The 24,426-nt window shown below is 38.5% G+C and overlaps 1 protein-coding gene across 7 annotated transcripts in view; it reads right to left on the minus strand.

Moving 5' to 3' along the window:
- WDPCP (WD repeat containing planar cell polarity effector) overlaps window positions 1-24,333 on the minus strand; it is a 147,364-nt gene extending 123,031 nt beyond the window's left edge. For all 7 annotated transcript variants that reach the window (XR_001875494.1, XR_001875495.1, XM_017818976.1 and 4 more), the window contains exons 1-2: window positions 24,216-24,333; window positions 21,923-22,003 (exon numbers count right to left, since the gene is read on the minus strand). The gene's annotated coding sequence lies outside the window, so the exon portion shown is untranslated. The remainder of the gene's footprint in view (window positions 1-21,922; window positions 22,004-24,215) is intronic.
- Between the last annotated feature and the right edge of the window lie 93 nt (window positions 24,334-24,426).

Genomic DNA, 24,426 nt, shown 5'->3' on the forward strand with positions numbered 1-24,426 from the left:
CTGTGTGAGCTGAAAACCAAATAAGTCTTCACCAGGTTGACTATTCTGGAAGTGGAAAGTGAAGTAATTTTCCAGCAAATTCCAGTAAATTTCCAATTTCAGTTGCTTCTATTTTACAGGGTGAATCATTATCTTTGAAACACATGCCCTACTATACCTAAGCTGGACCTTGGGAAAAAAAAAATCTCTGGCCTTTGGCAGGAAAAGCAACCATGTTGTTCACAACTACTCAGTAAAAAAAATCAGTTTTAAAAAATAAGGGCCACAAAAGTTCCATCCCTATTTAGGATGCTCCAGTCTCCCTGTTCTCTATGCTGATTAGGCAGTACTACTCTGAGTCCCCTCCTTGCATCTCAAATAAAAGCATCCTATTATTTCCACTGTCCCTCCACTGCAGACACCCAGATGCTGATCCCAGATGCAGTTAATACTTCTCCATCTCATACGCTCCTCCTCACAAACCTAACCCTTACTTCAGGTGCAATCCTTCTCTCTATTCTACTCTTCCACCTGTTATTTTCTTCTTTATCTTCACATAATTTATTTTAAAGAAATGGCCGGATCTTTTAAATTATAGGCTATATTCAAGTCACATTTGCTTAATATAAATAAAGGCAAAATCTATAAAGGCAAGTTTTGTCAAAAAATACCTACATATTTCCTCAGATGTTTACAAAGGAGTCCACTGCACAGTATTTGAGGCCCCTGATGTAATGGTCACACGTCCCCTTGAGTCACCAATGTCATAAAAACACTACTTTTCTAGAATATTCTTGTGCAGACTTTTGCACACCTTCTTTATAAATCTATTGCCAAAATTCTTTAGCGTTATACCTTCAAAGGAGCTCCAGGAGTTTGAGCATCCTGATAATGGACCTCTTTAAGAAAAGCCAAAGCTGTTGATCTCCCTTCAGGTGTGCTGGTACAGCCGCTTATAAGGCCATACAAATTAAAATGTTCAATTCAAAGCCAGTCCAATTCTGTGAACCAGCTCATCATGTAACTCTACAGATAGTTTGCCAGTGCAATTATGCCAGTGATGCAAGGACAAAACAAGAGCTGTGTCAGCTGGCAGGGCTGCCAAAAACATGCTTCTTAAAACTGAATTCTCAGGAGAGATATTATGTGAACCACTGATATCTGCAAGGGGTTTTCAGCTGGAGTCAGCTGGACACAACAGTTCCACAAGGAGAGAATACCTCAGAAGATGCCTGGAACGGTCCTGTTGCTCCCCAGCATAGCAGTAGAAGTTGAGTGGACAGTGTGACCAAGCAAGTCTATATTCTATCAGTTATTTACCCCAGGACATCTCTACTCATTCTCTTCTCCCACGGTTCAACCCCCTGCACTCCAGTACCACAGACATTGCATCAGAGTTGCTGAACAAACACAAGACTGGCGTATTAACACTAACCAAAACCAGTCACAGTTTATATTAATCTGCCAGACTATAACCTGGGATGATTCAACTTGTTTTTATAAGCAGCAGAGGCTAGAACAACTAGAGGCATCTCACAGTGACATGTTCCTCACAGACTGAGCTGTGCTTGCATGCTTTGTTCTCTGTACTCCATATGATTGGAAGGGGACACAGCCTTCTGCATGCCAGCTCCTCTGGGAGATCAAGACAGCAGCAGCACATCAGCAAGCCCCAAATATCTTGTACTGAGTTACAGGCAGGTAAACAGCAGCTTTTTCTAGTCTTTTTTTCTCTCTGAAGAAAAGGAGGCTGAAGACAGAGCAATGGTTGTCAGTTCAGCTGCTGAAGGCAAGGGAGTGAACAAACTGAAGACTGTGACAAACATTTTTGTCCTTCCTGAATAAAATGGGATTACAGGTAATTTGAAAATTCAAATTCACTGCACTGCTTAGTCACAGCCCAGAAAAATGAGGCATACTGTGTCAGATGAAAATCAAAAGGTAAATGTAGGCACAAATGAACTCAAGACCACACGATAACTCCATCTCTGTGGACTGAAAAGCCATAAAGGTCACAAATTCCTAACAAAGTTGATGATGATGAAGAAAAAGAAGAAGAATGGTATTTTGACAAGCAGATATACTAAAAGCTGTTCAAGACTGGGTTTCTGCAAGGAAACCTGTAAGCATGGCAGTGCCTACACATTCCTGCCAGGATGAAGGCCTCTCACATTAGGCTACCACTACCCAATTCCTAAAGTAAATATTAAAAGAACAGAAAAACTGGATACATATTCTTGATCAAATTATCATAACCAGAGAGAACTGATTGCATGCACATGTCAGAGTCATGACTCCTGTTCAACACAAACAAACTTATTAGATCCGAAGAAGTTTAAAAGTTTTTGAGAACTCTAAGTCTTTGTTTGGGTCCTTTATAAGCAGAAAAATCCTGATCGCAAAAAAATTGATTTCCATGCAGGTAGAGAAATCCTGTAAATAAATTCTTTCAAAAATATCTTTGTTGCTGGAGAGTGCATCTAGAAGGTGAACTGGATATCTCTGTGCAGGAGAGCATTGCAGTACTCAAGGCATTAAATCGTTTATTCTTTATCTACCTTGCTTTGAATGTGGATACTGAAAGATTGAGGGAAAAGCCAAAGGATACAATCGCTCTAGTTCAGTGTGCCAGTTCTTGAGCAGGGCAGATTATTAGAGGACAAATGCAATAGCTCATACCAGTTGTACCCCTAATTCTCTTTTCCTTGGGGATGAAGGGGTTTTCACCCTGTTGCAGGGTGGCTAAGCTACTTGTGAAATAGGGATTTCACAGTCCTGCACTGATGCAAGGTACAGCTCAGTGCCAGTGGTGCACTAGCACCAATTTCAGCTTGCCTTAATTTGCCAACCTGTACTTTGCAGACCTGCAACATAAGCAACTGAACTGTTCCCAAAGCAGAGGCAGCGCAATAACCACAGCAACCATCCCAAGATAAATAAAGTCACGGACTGAGCATCAGATCCCTGGGGCATCTCATGCCCCTGTGAGCCCCAGTTTGGAAGCAGCAGCACTTTGGCACTCTTAACTGGTTGGTGAACACATACACCAACCTTAGGGGGAGCCTGAAGATGTTGCAAAGAGTTTGATGAGTCCATCATGCTGATTGCTTAACGCAGATGGTCACACAAGGTCTTTCCTTTCCAAGTAGATTGAGACAGCAAATATGAAATTAACAGTAAAAAGTCCCTTGTATCTAGAAAGGGGATTTGAGAAAATGAGTTCCCTCTTTAAAAACAAAAAAGCATAGTAAGATGTGATGCCTTGCAGTAGCAACTTGTACCTGTGCTACAGAAGGAAGGCATTAATGCTGTGTTCCACCACCCACTTTCACTCATGGTGAACTGAGATTTCTCTTTGCCAAGTTAAGACAGAGATGGAAGCCCCAGCAACATGAGGCCCAGTCTAATCCAAGGGATTCACAGTGATAAAAAGTTTAAGATAGGAGAAACAAACAGCAGTGCTGAAGCATGTTATCTGCAATAATCTCAAGGTACTCACGAAAGGAAAGGATGATTGACTTTGTTTTCAGGCTTTGTATGCTGATCAGCCAATGAAATATGACTCATTATTAGAGGAGGTTTGGCTGTTAGGCAGAAAAGTAGTGTCAGAGCAAAAGCTAAGGGAATGGGGAAGATTCCCTGTGTAAGCTGTGGCAAAGACCTTTCTTCATGCCGGGAAAAAGTCCATAATCAGATAGGTTGTTGCTCTGGACTGTTACAGGTCATCAAGTTCTATCCAAGACGTCTGATTTTCCTTTTTTTGAGTTTCAGACTTCACTTCCCTCTCTTTGTAGCTCTCATCCCACCTGATAGAACAAGACAGACTTCCTGCTCTGCCTTACAGCCTTCTGCCATTCCAGTCCGGTGATTGACAGGATCAGTCAGGATCAGTCCTTATGAAGGAAGTCCAGCTATGTCTGTTGTGCCAGGAGTTGATCTCCACTCATTCAAGCGTAGTTTGGTCAGTGGCCCAAAAGTGAGACAAGTGCATTCAGTGAAGATGCAAGCTTTGGAACAGTAGTTCTTGAAGGTCTCACAAGCCATAGGCAAACTTCAATTTTTCAAAACCCATTTAAAATGTTTGCTCCAAAGAACAGAGATATCAGTGTCTTCAGGAAGGGGGGAAAAAACCTTAAAAAAATTTAAGAGAATGAAAATCCTCAGCAATTTTTCCTAATTTCATCCTTAGACAGGCTGGCAAAATCTTTTTACTTCTTACAAAAACCAATAGCTGTAGACATAAAATACTTCAGTTGCAGCAATTAAGGTCATAAGCAACTGAAAGTAAGTTCTTACAACGTGAATTAGGCGACCTTTCTGACCTCACCTACAGCAAATCATTCAGTCCACTGAACAATTTCATATGCAGTTACATATTTGGAAATGTCATTTGTTCCTTTTATGTGACCAAGAGTTTCTCAAATTTGTGTGGGCTTGGATATTGATGTTATGCTGTACACAACAAATAAGCAAAGTGTACAATTGGCAGCAGGTAAAATCCTTCCAAATACAGTATTTATATTGAAGACTTTATCAGTCTATTAAAAGTGGTATTTTAGTACTCCATAAAATTGTGTTTATCCTATATTCTTAAAAATGCTAAATGCACTATTGATATCATCTCATAAACAGAATGCCAAGAAAAAGTTAAAAATTTATGTTCAGGTTACCTCTTCCTTGAAACAACCCTGCAATTAATATTTTTTATTCAAGTCTATTTCTTATATTTCACATTACTGATATTAATATCTAAATAATATTTAAATGAGTTACCTGAGCTAAAAGAGGATCTCAATTCTGATTAAACTCAGGATAAATTATTCTTTGTTCCACAAAGAGAAAATGTTCATAATAAAATTATTGCTTCAAATCTTCCTTCCCTTACCTCCAAAATCAAGCCTGATATTTCATTACACTTCCTCCTCCTTCTGCAGTTTGAGGAATGTTAACTGTGCTTGTGTTCACAGGGACAAATAAGAATGACAATCAAGGAAGCAATTACAATAAATGTCTGATCTGCCTCCACTAAAAACATATACTTCAGCTTCAAAACAATATGCCACTCAAATGGAGTAAACCCTACCTGACACTAAAATTATCAATGTTTGTCATGTCTGAACACATTTTTGGACTAAATTAAACAAGCAAGTCTTGCCTTTATCAACTCTCCTAAAAGAAAAAGAACATTTAGTGCCTTAAAAAGCAAGGCCACGTAGTGTGTTTCTGTCACTTTTTCTTAAAGAGAGAGTTCTAGGCACTTGTAAACTGTGAAAATTATTATTTTTTTTAAATGGCATCTTGATTCTTGGTGGATTTCACTGGCAGTTGTGTTTGCAGCTTTGAAGTCTCCTCCAGGTCTGTCATTTGGTAAGGCTGTTGATGGGTGCCTGGGGTGCTTTGTCCTCCGGGAGGCTATTTTCCTTTAATTCATCTCTGATTAGAAGCAATTTATGCATTTTCATCTGTTTTATGTAAAGATCAAAGGGATCATGGTTCCCAATGTCGACCCTATTATAGACAAAAGGGGCAGGCTGCACATTTTTGCTTGGTTGCCGTTTAAGCCTCAAAGCACCCGTTCATACTACGCAGTTCTTGATATATCTCTCATAAACCAGCATTTTATATGGAGGCAAGTCACACCTATTTGCTTGCCTGTAAACACATGCACACTTTTATATATACATGAAACAAAATTGTGGAGTGAAATTCCCCATTCTCAAACCTGCTACAATAATTATTTGCCCAATGAGAACAAAGAGAGAAAAAATTAAATTCAATATTGATGTAATGATACTCTTCTTAATGGTCCCATTAATAAATGTATGGCACTTCATCTAATCACAAACTGATGTAGCTGGCCACTACATGAAAGTTTGTTCAAACCTTTCTCAATATGTTTTTTCTGTCTTCAAGTTATAATAATAATTGACTTCAATGCAATTAAATGGAAATTATTCCCAACACAAAGATAACTTTAAAATTTATTCCATTACAATCAATATTCAGTAGCCCTTGATATTAATGATGCAGATGTTAACACTGCTGTTGTCAAAACAAGAGCAAAAATACAGATGTCACTAAAACTTACCTTGAGTGAAAAGATCTGCATAAGGAAGTTTTATTTTATTACTATTTTTTTAAGCAAATTTGGTACATGTGCCAGCAAACACGCGGAGGTGGGAAACTTGCAGGATGTTGTCCCAAGCCAGTAAACACAAACTGTAAATTCAAATGCCACTTCTTACTTCCAGTCAGTTCAACCTGACTCCCTCTCCATAAGGCTCAAATCTTCCTTTGTCTTACTAATCACGTGTAGAAGGCAGACAGAAAGGGGGAAAGCCCACCCAAAATCCATTTTGTTGGAAAAGGCATAGAGCTATGTTTGGGAAGGCTTCTCGTGTGGCAACATTAAGAGAACAAAGACTGCCACCGGTGGTTTGTGATTTCGAAGACAAAGAATTAGGATTGTACTTCATCAGACACGTCCTGAAGAGAATGTTCCAAATGAGTGACTCACAATAAATGGTGGTTCTTACCTTGATAATAGTGGAGTCTAGCCCTACCAACTTCAGCAAATTTGCTAAAACCCATCATGATCATTCTCTCACAAGAGTGACAGAGGGGCTGCATGAAGCAATACAGGTGCAAGAAAATAGCATTGAAAAAAAAAAAGATGACCAGGAACTGTACAGCTTATTTGTTATCAGGATAATCCTAACAAGATAAGAATATTTAGAATTTATTTGTTGGAAAATATAAGAAAATATCTATCACATTGTAAAGGATTTTTCAATTTCATCCTCCAGGCCTGTGTTTTTGCACAACCTGAGTTACCACATGCCATTTAAAAAAGAAAAAAATCCACCATCACTTCAGGGAACTTCTTACCATTCTACTTATGAAACTTGTGACACTTGAAAAGAAATAATTCTAAAACGCATTGCAATGTTCCCATGTAGTTGTGTGCTTCCATAGCACCCACTGTTGGGATTTTGTTGGTTATTCCCAATCTCTCAGAGCAATGCATGTGGTAACTCAGGTTGAGTGCAAACAGGGATCTGGAGGAGAAGACCACAATGTCCATTACGAGGTAATTGCTATTTTTTCTACTTTACAACACTTTAAAAATCCCTTAAAACCACTTAAAAAATCATGAAAGCCACAGCTCCAAAACCAGACAAGCTGAATTCTCAGCTCGCATCATTAACACCATCACCACCAAATTAAACTCAGGTCTTCAATAGTTTATAATATATCAAACCCAAAGAACATGTAAAAGAGGTACTAACATACACACCTGACCTGCCAAAACACAGAAAACTCCAGCTTGTAGGATAATTTAAGAAACAATTATGGTAAAGAACCTCAGGCTGTCAATCCTACCCATAGTAGGAAAAAAAAATAATTGGGCTCTCCAAAAAAGTGTCTGAATTCAAGACAAATTCTAAGACAAAAACATCCATAGGGCAAGAAACACCACTGACAAAGAAAACACAGTTAGCAGAGGTCCTTAAATTTCAACAGGCAAGGAAACTTATGAGATACTTAGGGGTGAACATTCCAGAAGAACTGGAAAAGACCACAAAAAGAAAAAATTATATGCTGCTTTTAAAAGACAAAAATTACCTGGAGAAAATAGGTAAACTTCCAAATTCATTTCTAGGGAGCAAGAATCCTTTTCCTTTTTCAGGTCTGACTTACCCCTTGTCTAGGAATCCCCTAAACTGCATTCAGAGACATGTAATCGAGTTTATATGGTAAAGGAAGGGGAAAAAAAGCTGCCCAAGGCCAAAAGGAAGGTCCTGTTTGGGGAAAGGCAGTGGGGCAGGAGGAGAATAGGTGAAGGAATCATTAACTTTCCTCTCAGAAAATTGTTAAAAGGCCTTGTCCGATTTTTGGTAGAATTCAGAGTCTTTTACTGCTTAACAGTTCCGGTTAGAATACCAAAATGCAACAGAGAGGCAAGAACTAACTGTTTCTATATATTGGAACTGGAAAACAAAACAGCATGCTGCCCACAAGTAGGAAAGAGTAATTCATCTGATTCTACTGAAAAAGTAAAATTGACAAATTTCTCTCACCTAGTCAGTAACTGTGGGTAACAAATTAACGAATAATTAGATTGTGACTACAGAGAAGTTTTCAAGGTCTATTTTGCAATATAGTGGAAAAACAAATTCCTTTAAAGGCAAACTGAAGAACTCAACATGACAAAAAGTGTAATTTTTTTTACCTTATTAAACACTGTGTTTTCAAATTCTCTGGTTTTCTGGTTTAGACAAATAAAGATGACAAAAAGGTTTAGGATTATGACGATATACCTTCAGTTTTGCACAGTCAGGTGTCTCATAAATCACTAGAAAACCCCTTTAGCAACTAAAATTAGAAGGCTTGTTCTAGAAAGTGACATGCAATTTTATGTAGCAGGCTTTTAGGAATAAAATCCAGTTTAAAAGAAACCTCTTTTGTTCTCAAGTGTTTACATCTCGGATTAATTTTTAAAGTTTTCTATAAATCTTCAACACTGTTCAGATATATAACATAAATGTGAAGTGTGGCAAAAGTCGACAAGTTAATTTATTGCACTCTGTAATCCACAATCTATGCTGATCTTCAGAAAAGATAAACTAGAAAACAGTTGCTCATTCTGTTAAGGAGATAAAAGCAAATGGGAAACTCTGAAAGTGTTCCAGAAATGCAAATGTATACATCATTTGTGCTACAGGCAACACCAACATTCTCCCTCAAACGAAGCAATATATCAACATGTAAGAACAGGGAAGCATTCTTCTGTCAGCAGAAAACAAAGAAAACATTGCCCATGATGAATAAGTTATCAAACTAAAAAAGAAATGGCAACAAGAATTACACATTAGTTAAAAATTTACTTTCAGTGTTCTTGTATGCTCACAACACACTCAGGTTGTAATCCAAAGCACAGACAAAATAGTGAAGGGCACTGTAACTTGTCTGATTTTCTATGCATTGGTTATCTACAAGCCCAACCCCATAATCCCAAACCTCCACGTTTAGGTTCCCTGCTTTTCTCTCAAGTTTCCCAAATTCCTTCTACGTTACACTCAGCTCATTCACTTCTTTGTAGCCATGCCCTTCAATTCCCTTTTCTTCCCTCTCCTCTGCCACTACACGCACCTCTGATGCCAGCCAAGCACAAGCAGCACGCTGTGGCTGCTCCAGAGCGATAAGCTTTCTCAGCCATCGGTACATATGCATTCAATGACTGATATCAAAGGCCAAATTGAAAAAAATCCTTGAGCTCAGGTCACAGTCTTTTCTTGAGGAGTCTGGGGAAGGGGACACCAATTTGCATTCCTTAAATTCTCAAGAAACACATTCATATTTGGAGCTTTTGAGATCCCTACCTTATCCACCAAACCCATCAAATTAGCCAGCAAGCTCCAAAAATGAATGCGGGAACTGAAAGATAGACTGTGAGAGTGTCCCTTTAGGTAATCAAAGAAAAATGCCCTTTCCTTACTCAGCAGATTTTACTCACGTAAGTCAGGTGATTAAAAAAAAAAAAGGAAATAACAGTGTTCTGAATATAAATGCATCTGTTGTCCATCTGGAAATTAGGGCTGCTGTGTTGGGCTGTGTTTAGTTCATAATCTGAAGACAGGAAAACTCTCAGGTACATTTCTTGTTAAATATCTAAGGTTGCAAACCGAAATTGATTCTAATATTTTAGTTCTGCAGATTAACTGATTTAAAACATAATCTCATAAGAGACAAAAACACAGTTTCCATGACCAACAAAATTAGTGTTTGCTCACTCCAGAAGAGTAAATTTTTACAAACCCCAGCTTGAAATCTACTTTCAATACATTCCAAAGCTGTTTAGCTTTGACATTACTTAGCAAAACTGTGTAACTTTTAAAAATTATCCATTAAACTATACCACATATTCATTAAAACACCCAAGAAACATCCATAGTTCACAGGGTAGTCACGTAGGGTTAGCAACATACTGCTGGTTCCCTGCGTCTCCCAAAGTACATTATTCCATTTCAACTGCCACTACCTAAAATAAGTATGAAAATCCATATTCACATTTCACTTTTGAAAACTAGGGCACTTAGAAATTGGCATTAGAACTCTGAATTTAGACACTTTGTGGTTATGACAAGACTCCACTGCACATTAAGCATGTTACTGGGCAATAAATGCCATTCCCTGATTCATTTTCAAACAATGTAACATCTTAATAATCAAAAGGAATGTTATCCAAGCTTTGAGGAAAGATGCATGGATGAGTGATAAGATAAAGTATCTTCAGAGAAAAAGAATGAAGGGTAACTCATTATTCCCAGAAAGAAAAGGTAAAAATAGCAATGCACCCCTACCTGGTGAAAGCCATAAGTATTTCAGGATTTCTTTCTACACTTTTTCTAAGACACAGGTAAAAAATGAGAACAAAATGTGATTATTAATACAAAGCAGCTGTAATAGGGGTCACAAAACCTACATTTTGGTATGCAGGGAAATACCTTTCCCTAGAGGGATAAAGTTCCTTATACCCCATTCCTGCCATATCCAACCACAAACCTGACTTTGCTGGGCAGATCCACTTTTTCATCACTTGTACTTCATAGCAAAAGTGTGCCCTGGAGCTACAACTCTAAAAGGCAAACAATAACTCACTTCATACCTCTTGCTTAAGTGCAGAAAGTGAATTCTTATTATTTCTCAGAATCAGAAAGAAGTGAGACATATGAAAATGTTTGTCAAGTAAAATCTGGGACAGGTCCAAGAACACTTGAAGGTGTCAACAGGACTTGGAGGGGCAAGAAACACTTAACTTTTTCTGCACAGAGAACAGGACAATTGTTGTCGTGCCGAGGAAACTGCCTCAATTCTTGCCGAACTCATTTCTTCTCTTACATTGCCAAGATACCAACTGCAGTTAAAGAAAAATAAAAAAACCCCCACAGCTTTTTTTTTTTTCATACTGATTCATCAAGATAGTTGTATCTTTTTGCAGTATGATGAGTGCCTAATTACAATGATTCAAATCTCTTGTCACCTTCAGGCTAGACTACAGACAGCAATGGGTTTTAGCCAGGGCTGATAGGGAAAATGAACTTGACACAGCACGCAGTGGTTTGTTAAGCATGATATAATATTAAAAACATCACTCCCCTTTTTAATCTAGCCAGGAGGAGGAAGAAAAATCACATGATTTTGAGTTCAAAGTTGCTAAATCCCTTCTCCAGCAGGGGAACATGCTTGTCTGATTACATTTTCAGGTTGAATGCATTTGTCATTCTATCACCTTTCTCCACATTCAGTCCTGTTTTGAGCCCTGTTGGCTTCAGACAGTTCTTCCTCCTCCTAATATTGCTGTAATTTCTCAGAGGTTCCTTCAGCTTACTACCCATTTTTCCTCTTGGGAAATGGTTCTACGCAGCCTGGGCCCTCTAGTGCATCCTGATGTTAATGCACTACATTCCCAGTCCTTTTGGCTTTGTTTTCCTCTACGAAGCAACTTTTATAAGAGCATCTACTCTGTCCAGGCGACTTTTGCAAGGGGATCCGAAGAATATGATCGGGTCTGTACCTGCACACAGATGGGGCCAAGGTGGGAAACTGCCCCCGTGGAATGTTCAGTTTTGGCTTAAGCCAGAGACCAAACCCCTGAGGCTGTGATTCTCTCAGTCACTATGCTGCATGTCCTATACAAGCATATCAAAACCTTCAGCACTTAGAAAACCATCCTGATGCTCCTGTATCATATTTTTTCATTCCTCAGGTCCTATTTCACAACCATTTAACATAATTATTCATATAATCTCAAACCATTTGCTTGTCTTTCACTTTTAGTTTCTTAAGATAAAAAAGACCTTGCTAACAGGCAAAACTGGAGACGACTAAAATGCTTTAAATAAAAAACCTTGCAATTATATCTAAATAGGTATTTTTACATCACTCAAAAAAATTTAGGTTTTTAAAGTAATGAGTGAATGTTTTTAAAAGAGGCTATATTATGTACATAACCAAAATTTACACTGACAAAGCTTGCAATAGTCTGGGGAAAAACATAACAAACCATAACATAATAAAGAAACTGGCACCAGTACAATTAGTGTGAACGAGATCAGAATAATCTGCATTAATTCTCAACACAGCATATACAGCTTCACTATGTATGTGGGACCTCCAAACTGATAAAAACACCAAAGATCAACAAACATAGATATGAATGTCCTCTCTATGAGTGACTGCTCTTTACAATCTCATGAAGCTTTTCAGCCACAATAATTAACATAGAAAAAGGAAGTCTAATCGAATAGTAACTCTATGGTATAGGCAAAGTTGCACATTCTGTTACAGCTTTCCAGGTTACTGAACATTCTTGGCTGCATCACACTCAGGCTATGTTTTAAAAGAAATCGTTGAAACAAACGTGTTTTGGTTTGGTTTGGTTTTCAAATAGTTTTTAAAACAGCTGACAGCAAAGGCCTTCCCAGTTCTGGAGGGGAAAATGTCATTATAGGCATCCTGTAAAGGTCACAGAACACGAGGAAATAGCATACAAGTGACCAAGTTTGCTAATAGGCTTGGAGTTACCTGATGACATCACTGCAAGGCAGAAGCATTTTGAAATTTGCCTTTCTTTCACCTCAAGATTAACTCAAAGCCTCCTTATAAAACCTTCAAAAACTGTTCATTCCCATACAAGCTGCCTATATGACTTGTGACCAATGGGTGTGAGAAAACACAAACAAGTTTTTGATGACCAAGAATGGGCTTATGTTCAGCTGCTGTGGATCCATTTAAAATAAAGATGAAACCTGTCCCGATGGACTTTTAAATAAAACAGAGTTAAATTCATACCCCTGACATGAAGCTTAATGGAATAACAACTATTTATGGTTTCTCTGCGAATTCTGTCAGTAAAACTCTGGATGCGGTCACAGAAATTATAAATCTGCATTGTTATCTGGAAAACAAAACGATTATAATAATTTTCTGCTATTACAAGCAATTGTCTTTAATTACCCCAACATATTATTTCATTGTCTAAAAAGGCAGGATGTCAGCATGAACAGCATTGGTTTGGCAGCCCCAAATTACCAACAACCATTAAAATGCTGCATGTTCTCTCTATTCCCTTCCTCAAAAAGATGATCCCAGCTCTCACATAATCTTGACTACCTTGGTACTACATAAAATTAAAAAACTGAAATTATAAGGAATCAGACAACTTAAAAAATTTCAAGTGGTACAGTCATATCTTTTAACTTTGTTCTTTGCATCGTGCATATCTTTAATTAATTATTAATCACTTCACAGTTTGACCCCTTCTTTTTACCAACCCATTTGTCATGTGGCTCCAATTTACATGTAAGGTAAATGGCAACGTAATGGAAAGGGTAGTACCAAGCAAACAACCTATTCCTTGACAATTATTCTGCAGATGGACATGCAAGGAAGGATGCCTTGACAGCATCAGTCAATCACTGGCAAATAACCTGGTTCTTTTGTATACTTTCACAGGGTTTTAAAAAAGTAAATGAAAAAATTAGAAAAAAGAGAAAAAAAGAATTTAAACAGATATAGCAATTAGTCATTATCATTACTGTTGTGAGTATCAGCCCCCATTCCTGATCCCCTGTGCTGCTGGACGGGAGGAGAGAAAGAAATTAGGACTGAAGTTGAGCCTGTGGAGAAGGGAGGGGTGGGGGAAGCTCTTTTAAGCTTTAGATTTTAATTTTCTCATTATCCTACCCTGATAGTTTGGTAACGAATTGAACTGATTTCACCAGGTCAAGCCAGTTTTGCCCATGATGGGCAGTCTTAGCTGCTGCTACATTTCTGTGTGATGCTTCCTTTTCATCCACGTTCATGTTAAGGGAAGAAGCAATATTTTCACCATTATCATTATTCCTCTACTTTTAAACAGAAAGCCAACAGCATAATCTTCACACTAATCCATGAAACAGATGACAATTATATATATGTGAGAAAAGATGCAGAATTTTCATTTTCCTCTTTCCTTGCCCTATTCAGCAAATACTGCAGCATTTCCTTTCATGATGATAACATTTCTTTGATCCCAGCAAAGAGATTTTTGAAACTTCATTGTTAGAAATACATGTAAAATAACTAACTTACATGGCCTCAATTACAAAATGGCATTTACTGCAGTTCATCCACAATGAGGGAGTTTCAAAATTCACAGCATGCCATTTTTCTGAAAATCAAGCAGCAGCACTTCACAGGTATGTCACTCCCGGAGCTGTACGCAAAGTCCACGCTCACGTCCTTGAATTCAGAGTGACTAATAACCTTAGCAAGGCACACATTTCAAAAGAGCACTCATGCCAAAGCTGGCATTTATTCAGTGACATTATGGGCGGTATATTTTGCAGGCTGCTTTTTTAAGGAATGTTCACCCACCTGTACATCGTGTGTGATTTCAAGATCATTGCATTGAAGTTCAGCCATGCTCTGGACCTGAACGTGTTGCATAGTTTTGGTAATCAGATTCAGAAAACAAGCATGACTGCAGTGCAATTCATTTATTAAGTAATTTACTGAATAGGGAAGCAACCTGATACATCGCAAAGCAGAGAGACAGAAAAAGCCACTTAAGGGGTTTCCTAATATCACATATAAAAATTCTATCCAGAAAACAAACCAAAAACACTCTTAGCAAGAGGAAAAAGTTGATAAAGTTAAATTTCATCACTGACAGATGCCAAAGAAGCTAGTCTACCTAGGTCTTTATGGAATCTCAATATTTAATTTGCCCTTTGATGAAATGTCAATTAATCAAGTTATTTTGAAATAGTCCCAAGGTGTAAGCTCTGCTTACTACCCAAGTATTTATTCAAACGAAATCACCACCAATGCCACTGTTTCACAGCTGCCAGGATTTTGTACTTTAACACAAGCGTGGCACTGTGTTACAAGTCTTCTAGCACCAGTCTTACCCTGAACTCCACACAAAGAGACCTCTGCAGCCAGCTGAAGCAGTAACAAAGTTAACAGCACTCCTAAAAGAGAGGGGACTTTTCCAGCAGTGTTTCAGGAACCATCTTGAGCTTTCACATGAATTGTGTCCTAAGCTGCACCTCGGTCACTGACATTACATCACTAAGAATTTTGTTCCAATTTAAATGTACTAATTCCTTTTACAAAGGACCTTTTCCAATACCTAAAAGATATACCAACCTTTAAAACCCACGTCTGCTTCCTCCCATATAACGATGTATACAGACTGCCACAGCTCCATGTCCAAAAGAGATCAGTAACAAGTGCTGTGTCCGACTGAGCCAGTACTGCTCATTATCTTTATTAATGACACAGTGAGATCGAGTGCACTCTCATGTCTGCAGATAACACCAAAAGGGACCTGGACAAGCTTGAGACATAGGCCAACATAAACCTCATGAAGGTCAAGAAGGCCAAGTGCAAGGTCCTGCACCTGGGTGAGAGCAATTAGCAGAATCAGTACAAGCTGGAGGATGAATGCATGGAGAGCAGATCTGCAGAGAAGGACTTGGGGATATCGGCAGGTGAAAAATAACATATGAGCCAGAAATGCGTGTTCATGGCCCAGAAAGCCAACTTTCATGCATCCTGGGCTGCATAAAAAGCAAGATGGTCAGCAGGTTGAGGGAGGGAATTCTCCTCTTCTACACCACCCTGGTGAGATCCCACCTGGAGTGCTGTGTCCAGCTCTGGCGCCCCCAGCAAAAGACATGGACCTGTTAGAGACATGTCCAGAGAAGAGCCATAAAAAAGACTGGAGAGATGGAACAGGTCCCCTTTTTCAAAAGGATGAGTGAATTTGGCCTGGGGTTTAGCCTGGAGAAGGGAAGGCTCTGGGGAGACTTTACTGTAGCCTTTCAATACTTGAAGGGTGGCTTATCATAAAGAGGGAGAGAGACTTTCTACATGAGGGTCTGTAGCGACAAGACAAAGGGCAACGGTTCTTTTCTGAAACAGGGGAGATTTGCATTAGATATAAGGAAGAAATTGCTTACTATGAGGTTGCCCAGAGAAGTTGTGGATGCTCCAAGCCTGGCAGTGTTCAACGCCAGGCTGGATGGGGCTTTGAGCAACCAGGTCTAGTGGAAGATGTCCCCACCCACACTGGGTTGGACGAGATGATCTTCAAAGGTCCCTTCCAATCCAAACCATTCTGTGATAAAAGCACTTGGCAAATCATTGCAATTCACTGCATCTGGTCAAGTTATCAGAACAAAAACTAGCAAAACAATGGATTGGGAAGCATCTTCCTAAATATACGACTCAGATAAGAAAGAGTGGAAAATAGCTTTGTACATTAGCACAATAAGCTTTAAATTTGGTTCAGCTTTTCTTTATACTACTATTTAAAGAAGACTCCCTTAATATAACCATTATCAAAGAAATGTAATTTTTAAAAAATTATGACAACAGAATTGGAAACAAAGCCATGTAATAAGACAGATTTTGAAGTCCATACAGACCTATTCTTTCAAGATGTATTTCTAATGCATTTTACAAGCCTTCCATTTCTCAAGGAAGACAGGCTCAACATTTACAAAACCACCTAAGTGTCATCCAAAATGCAGACAATTCTTTAAAGGTGTATTTTTTAAGAGTTTAGTCATTTCTGTCTAAAAATTACGCAACAAGATGGTGTTATTACCCTGTGGTGGATACTCCTGCCTTCTCAGAGGCACATTCAAACAGATGATCATCTCTCAGATTTTATACAATGACAACTGCATCTTCAAGAGAGTGTCTCACTCTACTTGCTCAGAAGTTTGGGTACAACTGCCTGAGACCGACTAAGATGGAAAAACAGTCACCTTATCAACTTTCAGTAGGCCTCAGCTCCCATTAAAAGGAATGTGGCAATTCAGAGCCCACCAGTGGCCCTCAGCAGGCAAGCTGCTGTCCACCAGCACTACAGCAGATCTTGTGGTAGGGCTGTTATATTCCACCAGCTTCCATTATAGAAATGAGTGACATTAATTTGGCCAGAATAGAGCCTAGCATTGCAGCTAAACTAATGATACTGTTGATGAAACTTCACTAATTTATGTCCCACATGGCTACGTTGTAGCCACCTGGAGGATGCTGCTCTTTTGAATTCTCTCTGCAGGTTTTAAGTCCTTAAATCACATTCCCCCCCCCAGTCTTGTTTGTCAGGCAAGTCACAACGGTCCAATTTCACAGGCAACTGGCCCACTACTGTTAAAAAACCTGCTTCTTGTCAAACCCTAAGCAGGTATGAAATATCACAAGACAGTATTGACATTTTCCTGGACACTACTCTGCCTGTAACAGTCAAAAATGCAAACAGGAAAAAAGCCAGCTGCAGGTGGAGAACAACCCTACTATTCCTCTCTAAAGACCACTATTTTTCCAACAGAAACACAGCACTTGCCCTTACTGTGCCAAATACCAAGATACTTGATCAGACACTGAAAAATATATTCATGCTAGAAATTTTCTAAACCTTTCCCCCAAATCTTGTAACCTGGGGATTCACTTCCGAAATAGCTTTGCTATCAAATAAGGCATATATAGGTTATAAAAACACAAAGCTTTAATCAGCACTTTTTTGACCTAAATTCAATAATGGGTTTGCCAAATTAACCAGCCCAGAACTGTGTGAATATATTATTAAACCCCATTTTGAGTTTGCATATTACCTGAATCTTAGGAGTGAATTAGTCCTCTCTTTGGTGTTTTATATACTTACAAAGACACACTAAAGTTTAGTCTTATTAAGAGAAAAATTCCATAGAATGAGAAAAACTTCTTTGGTAACTTTGGGATCTTATAACTTGTAAATTAGCAATGAAAGCACTGAGATAAGTCTTTGGCAATATATTTGAAGTCCTAATGAAAGGGTCAGATTACAAAAAGTCATAGAGGGAGTATTATATGAGGAAGCTTTAAAGTTAGTTGCAATGTATTAAAAAACAACATTCAAATAAATTATTTTGCACTGCAGTATGCCAAGTTTTTGGAGATAGAATTAAAATTGGGCTTTCATTTTAGACCAAGTAAAGCATAATATTAGACTATAATACTGCATATAGTAGTGAGATCCAAATGCCCATGGTGTTGCAAGAGAACATTTTCCCTCAGGCATTTGAAATTTAATGCTTCTTTAATATTCTCTGTTGGATATTGTTAGAATGGAATTTCAAATATTTCCTGCAATTTGAGTTAAAGATTACTGCATAATGCTGAGCAGCAAAAAATTTTTGAAGCGTACATCTAAAGCTGGCATAGTAGCTTAATGTCCTGTTGTTTCTTGCTTTAGCAAAATTAATTTCTTCAGTCTTCAACCATGAATTCACGCACCACCTGGAGATACAAACCCATAATTTAACTGTGGTGTATTTCTAGCTCCCTTGCCTAACACACTGAGGCCAGACCCTGTATGTCAGGCAAATATAAAAGGCCATTTCAGAGCAATACTTTCTATTCTCCTAAGTCAGAGAGAGAGCAACTTGAAAAACTGCATTTGGCTCATTATTGTCAATAAATGGGATTACTGGTCATGAAGTAAATGCACATGACATATTGAAAGTATATATTCTACTATATAGTCAAAGGTAAGACCTTTCCAATCAGACTCAAAATATTCAAAAGGCTTTTATCCAATTAAGATCCAATTTTTGCACCATACATGTGTTAGTGCTTTACCATGGTTACTCCATACAGGTAAGGGTAGATGGCAAATGAAACAAAAAGGCATAGTTGTATATCATTCTAAAAAAAAATAAAATCAGAAAAAGACAAATTATAATCACGATTCTTTTTGCTCGATTACTTCATGGGAAAGTCTCCTCCATTCAAAGATGCAGCTGCTTACTTTTACAACATCTGTGTCACAAGATAAGTGGTCAATCTCCCAGTTTTCTTCTATGTGGTTCCCTTATCATTTATACTGGGCACATGCAGACTCATTCCTTAGCTCTCCCCTGCAGGAAGCCTGACAACCCCCCTCAAAAAGGCTTGGAATGCTGCTTCAGACAGCAGGACTACCATGAGTTCAAATGAAGTCATTCCTCAGCACCATCCCAGCCCCACAAGACAACTCTAAATGACTTCATGACATGACCAAAAGTTTTAAACATTGGTCCTCAGTCTCATGCTCTAAAAAAACCATCCTCATGGGCTCCAGCATGACCCTTGTCAAGACTCTGAACTGAAAAACCAACAAAAAATATATGTCTCCACGTTTTTGAGCTACAGAAAACTCCAAGTTACGTAGCATTGGTACAGCCAATAGAATCTACACAGTTGGAATTATGTGCCTACACTTTTCTTCAGAGACGGGGACAGTTTAGCCTGAATGAATACAAGCATGTACAAAAATTGAGTACTTCTGTTTATGTGAGCAGAATGAATAAATACAATTTCTTCTTTCTTTAATCAAATATCAGTAAAGACACTGAGCATGGTCAGTACTATAAGCACACATGGTACTAAAGCCATCCATAGACTCTGCTGCTGCATAAAAATCAGTTTGGATAAGGTTTCCAAAAGCAGGCCAGATACCAAAATGAATCTGTGAAGCAGAAGAAAAACCTCCACACAGGACACAAAGTGTTTAGTTGGCTCTTTTGCTTATTAGTGATAAATTCATGTTTTAAAAGTTATGTTTCAAATATGAATAATGTCATTAAGATAAAAGTTTATCAGTATTTTCCTTCTGCAAAGAATTATGTTTTATAGAATTAATGCCAAAAAATCGACATAATAAGACATCACTCTCCTTACCAGGTATTCCTACGGATATTTTCTTTGAAACACTATTCAATACTTGGAAAAAAAAAAGGAGAAAAATTTAGTCCGTGTAATGGCAGCTATCAACAACTTAGCTCTGTGAAAATACAGAAACAAATTCAAACAGATGTTGTAAAACAACCTGAAATATTTTAATCAAACTACGTGACCATAATTCAAAGAAATAAACCTAATGAGAAAAACTCTTGTCATTATGCAAGAGATTTGGCATGGAACAACATTCATCAGTCATTCTGACATGGAAAGGATGGATAAAGGAAGCAGATGGATTCACCCCCCTGCACTGAGTCTAGAAAACGGAAAGTCATCACGATGGCTGCTAACCTCTTGTATCAAATTTATTACTTGATTATCAGGTTATAACAAACAAGTGCAAGAGGAAATCATATAAAAGAAAAAGCAAACATACATTCTTAGCAGAAGCTGTTTTTCCACTTGACTGAATGCTTACCTCATTTAAAAAACTCGGAAGAACATCAACTTAATTTACTGGGAGGAAGGGGTGGTAGTGTTTGTTTTGTTGGGGGTTTTTTTAAATTGCTGCAATTAATTAAAAGTACAAGGTTTGATTTGGTAGAACTTGAATTGTTACACAGGTCACTTCTTGTTTAGATAACCAACCTGCCTCTTCTCCTCCACACATTGACATTAGTGAGTAGAAAAAATCCACACACGGCTGTCACAAAGTCTCTGTTCAACCAAGATAAAGACAGACTTGTGTTAAGGTAAAAGAATCCAGTAAGGCTACTTCTCAGGCACCAGGAACTCTTCTATTCTCTTTGTAACAATTCAGAGATCAACTCTGCTGAATTTACAGCCAATACACCAAAGTCTTTGTGCCATGTGTGTGTGAGCATTTTGGCTGTTTGTTTTGTGGGTTGGTTTTGTTTGGTTTTGTTTCTTAAACAGGGACTCTCTATACCCTGGCCCTTGTAACAACCAGAAGAGAGAAGAAAATCTTCCAGAAATGGTGCACAGGTGGTGGATGACGACAGAGCTTCCAGGGTCTCTCAGCTTTGGGGGTGCACAGCGGGGGTGCCATTACCAAACCTCTGGTCAGTGATGGAGCCCTGAACACCTGAGCTGCACTCCAGGAACCAGAGACCACCCACCTCAGACCTGAGGAGGCACAGACAGCAAAGGAGGCCTGGATTGTTACAGCGTGCTCTGTCAAACCTACAAATAGCTGTTTGTACTACTTAGGGAAAAAAAAAAGAAATAAAAAAGCACCTTCTGTTGACAATTTTTATTAAGATTTGACTCATGAATAGTTCCTAAAGATTACTAATACATGTTCACAGAGTCACAGATTATGCGAGTTGGAAGGGACCATATTACAAGCAAGCCATACATCATTTGTGTCTCTTCATAGGCACATGAGTACAGAATGTGTTATTGCATCCTATCTACCTCTCAAAAACACACTAAAGGTTGTATAAATCAATTAATGATTAATTACTCGCCTTTGATTAAAAAACCAAATAAACTGTTAACATGTAAAAAATAAGCCATAGGATAAAATCAAACCAGATCCATAGAAGGCAAAATTTATCCTTTAGAAAGTTTTCTGAACCACAGCGAGAATAAAATCAGGATTATAAGCAGAATTTATAGATACATCAGTTTCCTCATAACATTTAATGTCCATGCAGTATCATGTGACTGAAGTTCAGAAACAAACAGTGAAAAATAACGTTTTGAACATTAGCACCAGGAATAAAAAATAAAATAAATCCTGTGATGGTTTTCTAAACTACAATTTTAATTCTTCTTGCTTATATCTACATCTTTATCTTTTATAAACTCCATGATAGATTTCTCACATACTTTACAAAACAGCTTTTGATCCTCTTAATTCTATTTCAGTATTTTTTTGCAATGCTTTTATTTCCGAAAAATCTCTTATTATTATTTCCTTGGACAATAATCTAGAAGAGGCTTCCAAAACTGTTTCTATTCTAGTATTTCTAGGATTGAACCCAGCCATTATATAGTTAATTTTTCTTACAGAGTCTTAAACATTTTGAATGTTAATCATATCACACAGACTTAGCTACAGGAGACATGATTTTGTAACAACAATTGCAAGTGTCATACATAGAGAGGATAAAAAGAAAACTTCAAAAACTACTGAAAATTAAGCGTAAAAACTTACCTAAAATATTCACCAGTTTCTATAGATGGCAATGAAGTAAAAGAAAATCCCATCCAAAATACAGCTAAAGAACACAGCCAGCTGTTAACAGAGAATAATTAATTTTAAAATATATATAAAAAAAATTAAGAGATAATTCTGGCAACTACCCTTCAAAACCACTAGTTGCCTTGAAAAATAATACTCGATCCCCAGAAAACTGAGATTAAAACATCTTAATACTTCAGTGTGTTGATTAATTACCGATTTCCACGTATTTCAATATCTTTTGACTGCAAAAATTTTAAAATGTATTTGAAGAATCAGCCAAGAGCCCAATTCACATGTATACTAAATTTCCACTATTTCATTTGCACGTAATGTTTTCATTTATGCAGCTTTTTGGGTTAAAGTGCTACACAAGAGACTCATACTAATAAAACATGGGGAAGCATTAAAGAATATTAAAAAAACTACACTTAAATCTTGCTTGGAAAACATTAGAGTTTAACAAGTAGAAACAAAATGTAAGCCATTTAAGAAGGAAATGCTAGAATTGTTAAGTTTTGCTGAGTTTAAAAAATACACCACATTCGCAAACCACTAAATTTTACAATATCTTCAGTTAAATCAGCATAGATGACAATTCAGTCTCTCTTGGACTAATTATATTGGAAACAGATTGAAAATAAAGTGACAAACAAAAGCATTTACAAATGCCTTTCCATCATATTCATAACAAATCACTTTCAATACAACATAACAACAAGATTTGTTGTTATCTCCAGCAGCAAATAGTTCCAGGAGCACAAGCTTAGGCAAAAAAAGGACCAAGAATGAAAAGGAAGTCTTACCTACAGAAAGTTTGAAAGTTTCAAGTTAAGCTCTTATCTGAAATCCACTAAATCAATACAATCCGCTATGCTGACACAGACAAATCAGTTTACAGCATGCTAACAGTGATTTACCTGAAAATTGATAAGGAATCAATTCAAACTGAACTAATTATGTTTGGTGGAAATTACCTTATGTGGGCCCATGTCAGGTTTTGTGTACATTTACATCTTAAATAGTGTTAATTAAGTCCATACAATGTCCTGGTGCAGAAGAGCTTACAGTCACCAGGGTAAAGCACCTCAGGACACTCTGGAAAACTCTGACTGTAAAACAAGCTCCCTCCTACTTACCAAGCTTCTCTACACTTCACAGCAAGCCAGACTTCAGCTTTGCTTGCAGCTATTTGGCTTTTAAATTCATCCCCAGAAGGGAACTTGGGTACAATCTTCATTCATATTAAAAATGTACAGTTATTAACTGACATAAATCAGTACAGATTGACATTTAAAATAAACTAAGCATGACTGTACCTTTCCCACTCTGACTGCAAAGTTTTCTGTACTGCAGGAGCTGTCAGGGGTTCAGCTAAAGACTTGTTCAAGACATAGGACGTTCTGAATTGAGGCATGAGTACGACTCACTAAGAGGAGAACATTTTGCATGACAAGCATAAATATTTGGTTTTTACACCCACTGCCCTAAAGGAGTGACTTCTTATTTCTGTCACAGACTGAAGAAGAAATTGCATAAGCATACAGGCTGCTTAGACTGTTTTTAAAAAATAATACTATCTACTCTAAGGATTAGAGCGAGATTTAAAACTAATCCTGCAGAAATATATTGGCACAAGTGAGACTTCACTAAAGATTTCACTGAATTACAGAGTTTTTGCAATAAGGAATCCTGTCAAGATTCGAGGGAAAAGAAAAATCAACTGTGTCACCCAAGACCCTCTTTTATAGCATAACCAGCACAGTTTATGAAGCTGTATTTTCCTGATGTATTTACACTAGCATCAGCCTCACTTTTAAGCCAGACCAAAAGGAATTGACTTCACCCAATAGTCCAAAACACAAGCAGACGACAAACTTTATTTTTGTACAAGAGGTCGCTAGTTCTAGCAGCGGGATAGCACAGGTAAGCTCTCAGCTTTCCCTAAAAATAATAAAGGGTTAAACACAAGCCGAGGGGGTTTCGTGAAGTGTGAAACGCAGCTCTGCACCATCTCCCGCAGGGCCGAAGGGAATGTGAGGGAGGAGGCGAGGGAAGACACCCGGAGTCACAGGACAAAGGGCTGCAGATGCAGGGACGCGCTGGCAACTCCCCAGAGCAGGCCGGGCAGGAGAGAGCGGCGCGAGCAACGCGAGGGGACCGTGAGGGGACCGTGAGGGGACCGCTCCGCCCGCTCTCACCGGGGCTCCCGGGGACGCCCTCCCCCCCGGGAAAGGGCAGGGTCAGGCCGCGCACTCGCACCCACCGAGCGCTCCGAGGAGCCGGGCCGGGGCGCGGGGAGCGCGGGAGCGGCACCGCCAGTACCGGAGCCTGTCCCGGTTCCCCGTCCCGCCCTCCCGCCTGTTTCCCACAGCAACAGCCACACGCCGCGCCCTGCGCATGCGCCGCCACCTCTTTCGCAACGTAGCGCGCATGCGTAGCCCGGGGCGCCCGCGCTGCCGCAGCCCCCGCCCCTC

This window comes from Lepidothrix coronata, unplaced genomic scaffold (genome assembly GCF_001604755.1).
Source record: "Lepidothrix coronata isolate B3197 unplaced genomic scaffold, Lepidothrix_coronata-1.0 Scaffold71, whole genome shotgun sequence".
Classification (NCBI taxonomy): Eukaryota; Metazoa; Chordata; class Aves; order Passeriformes; family Pipridae; genus Lepidothrix; species Lepidothrix coronata.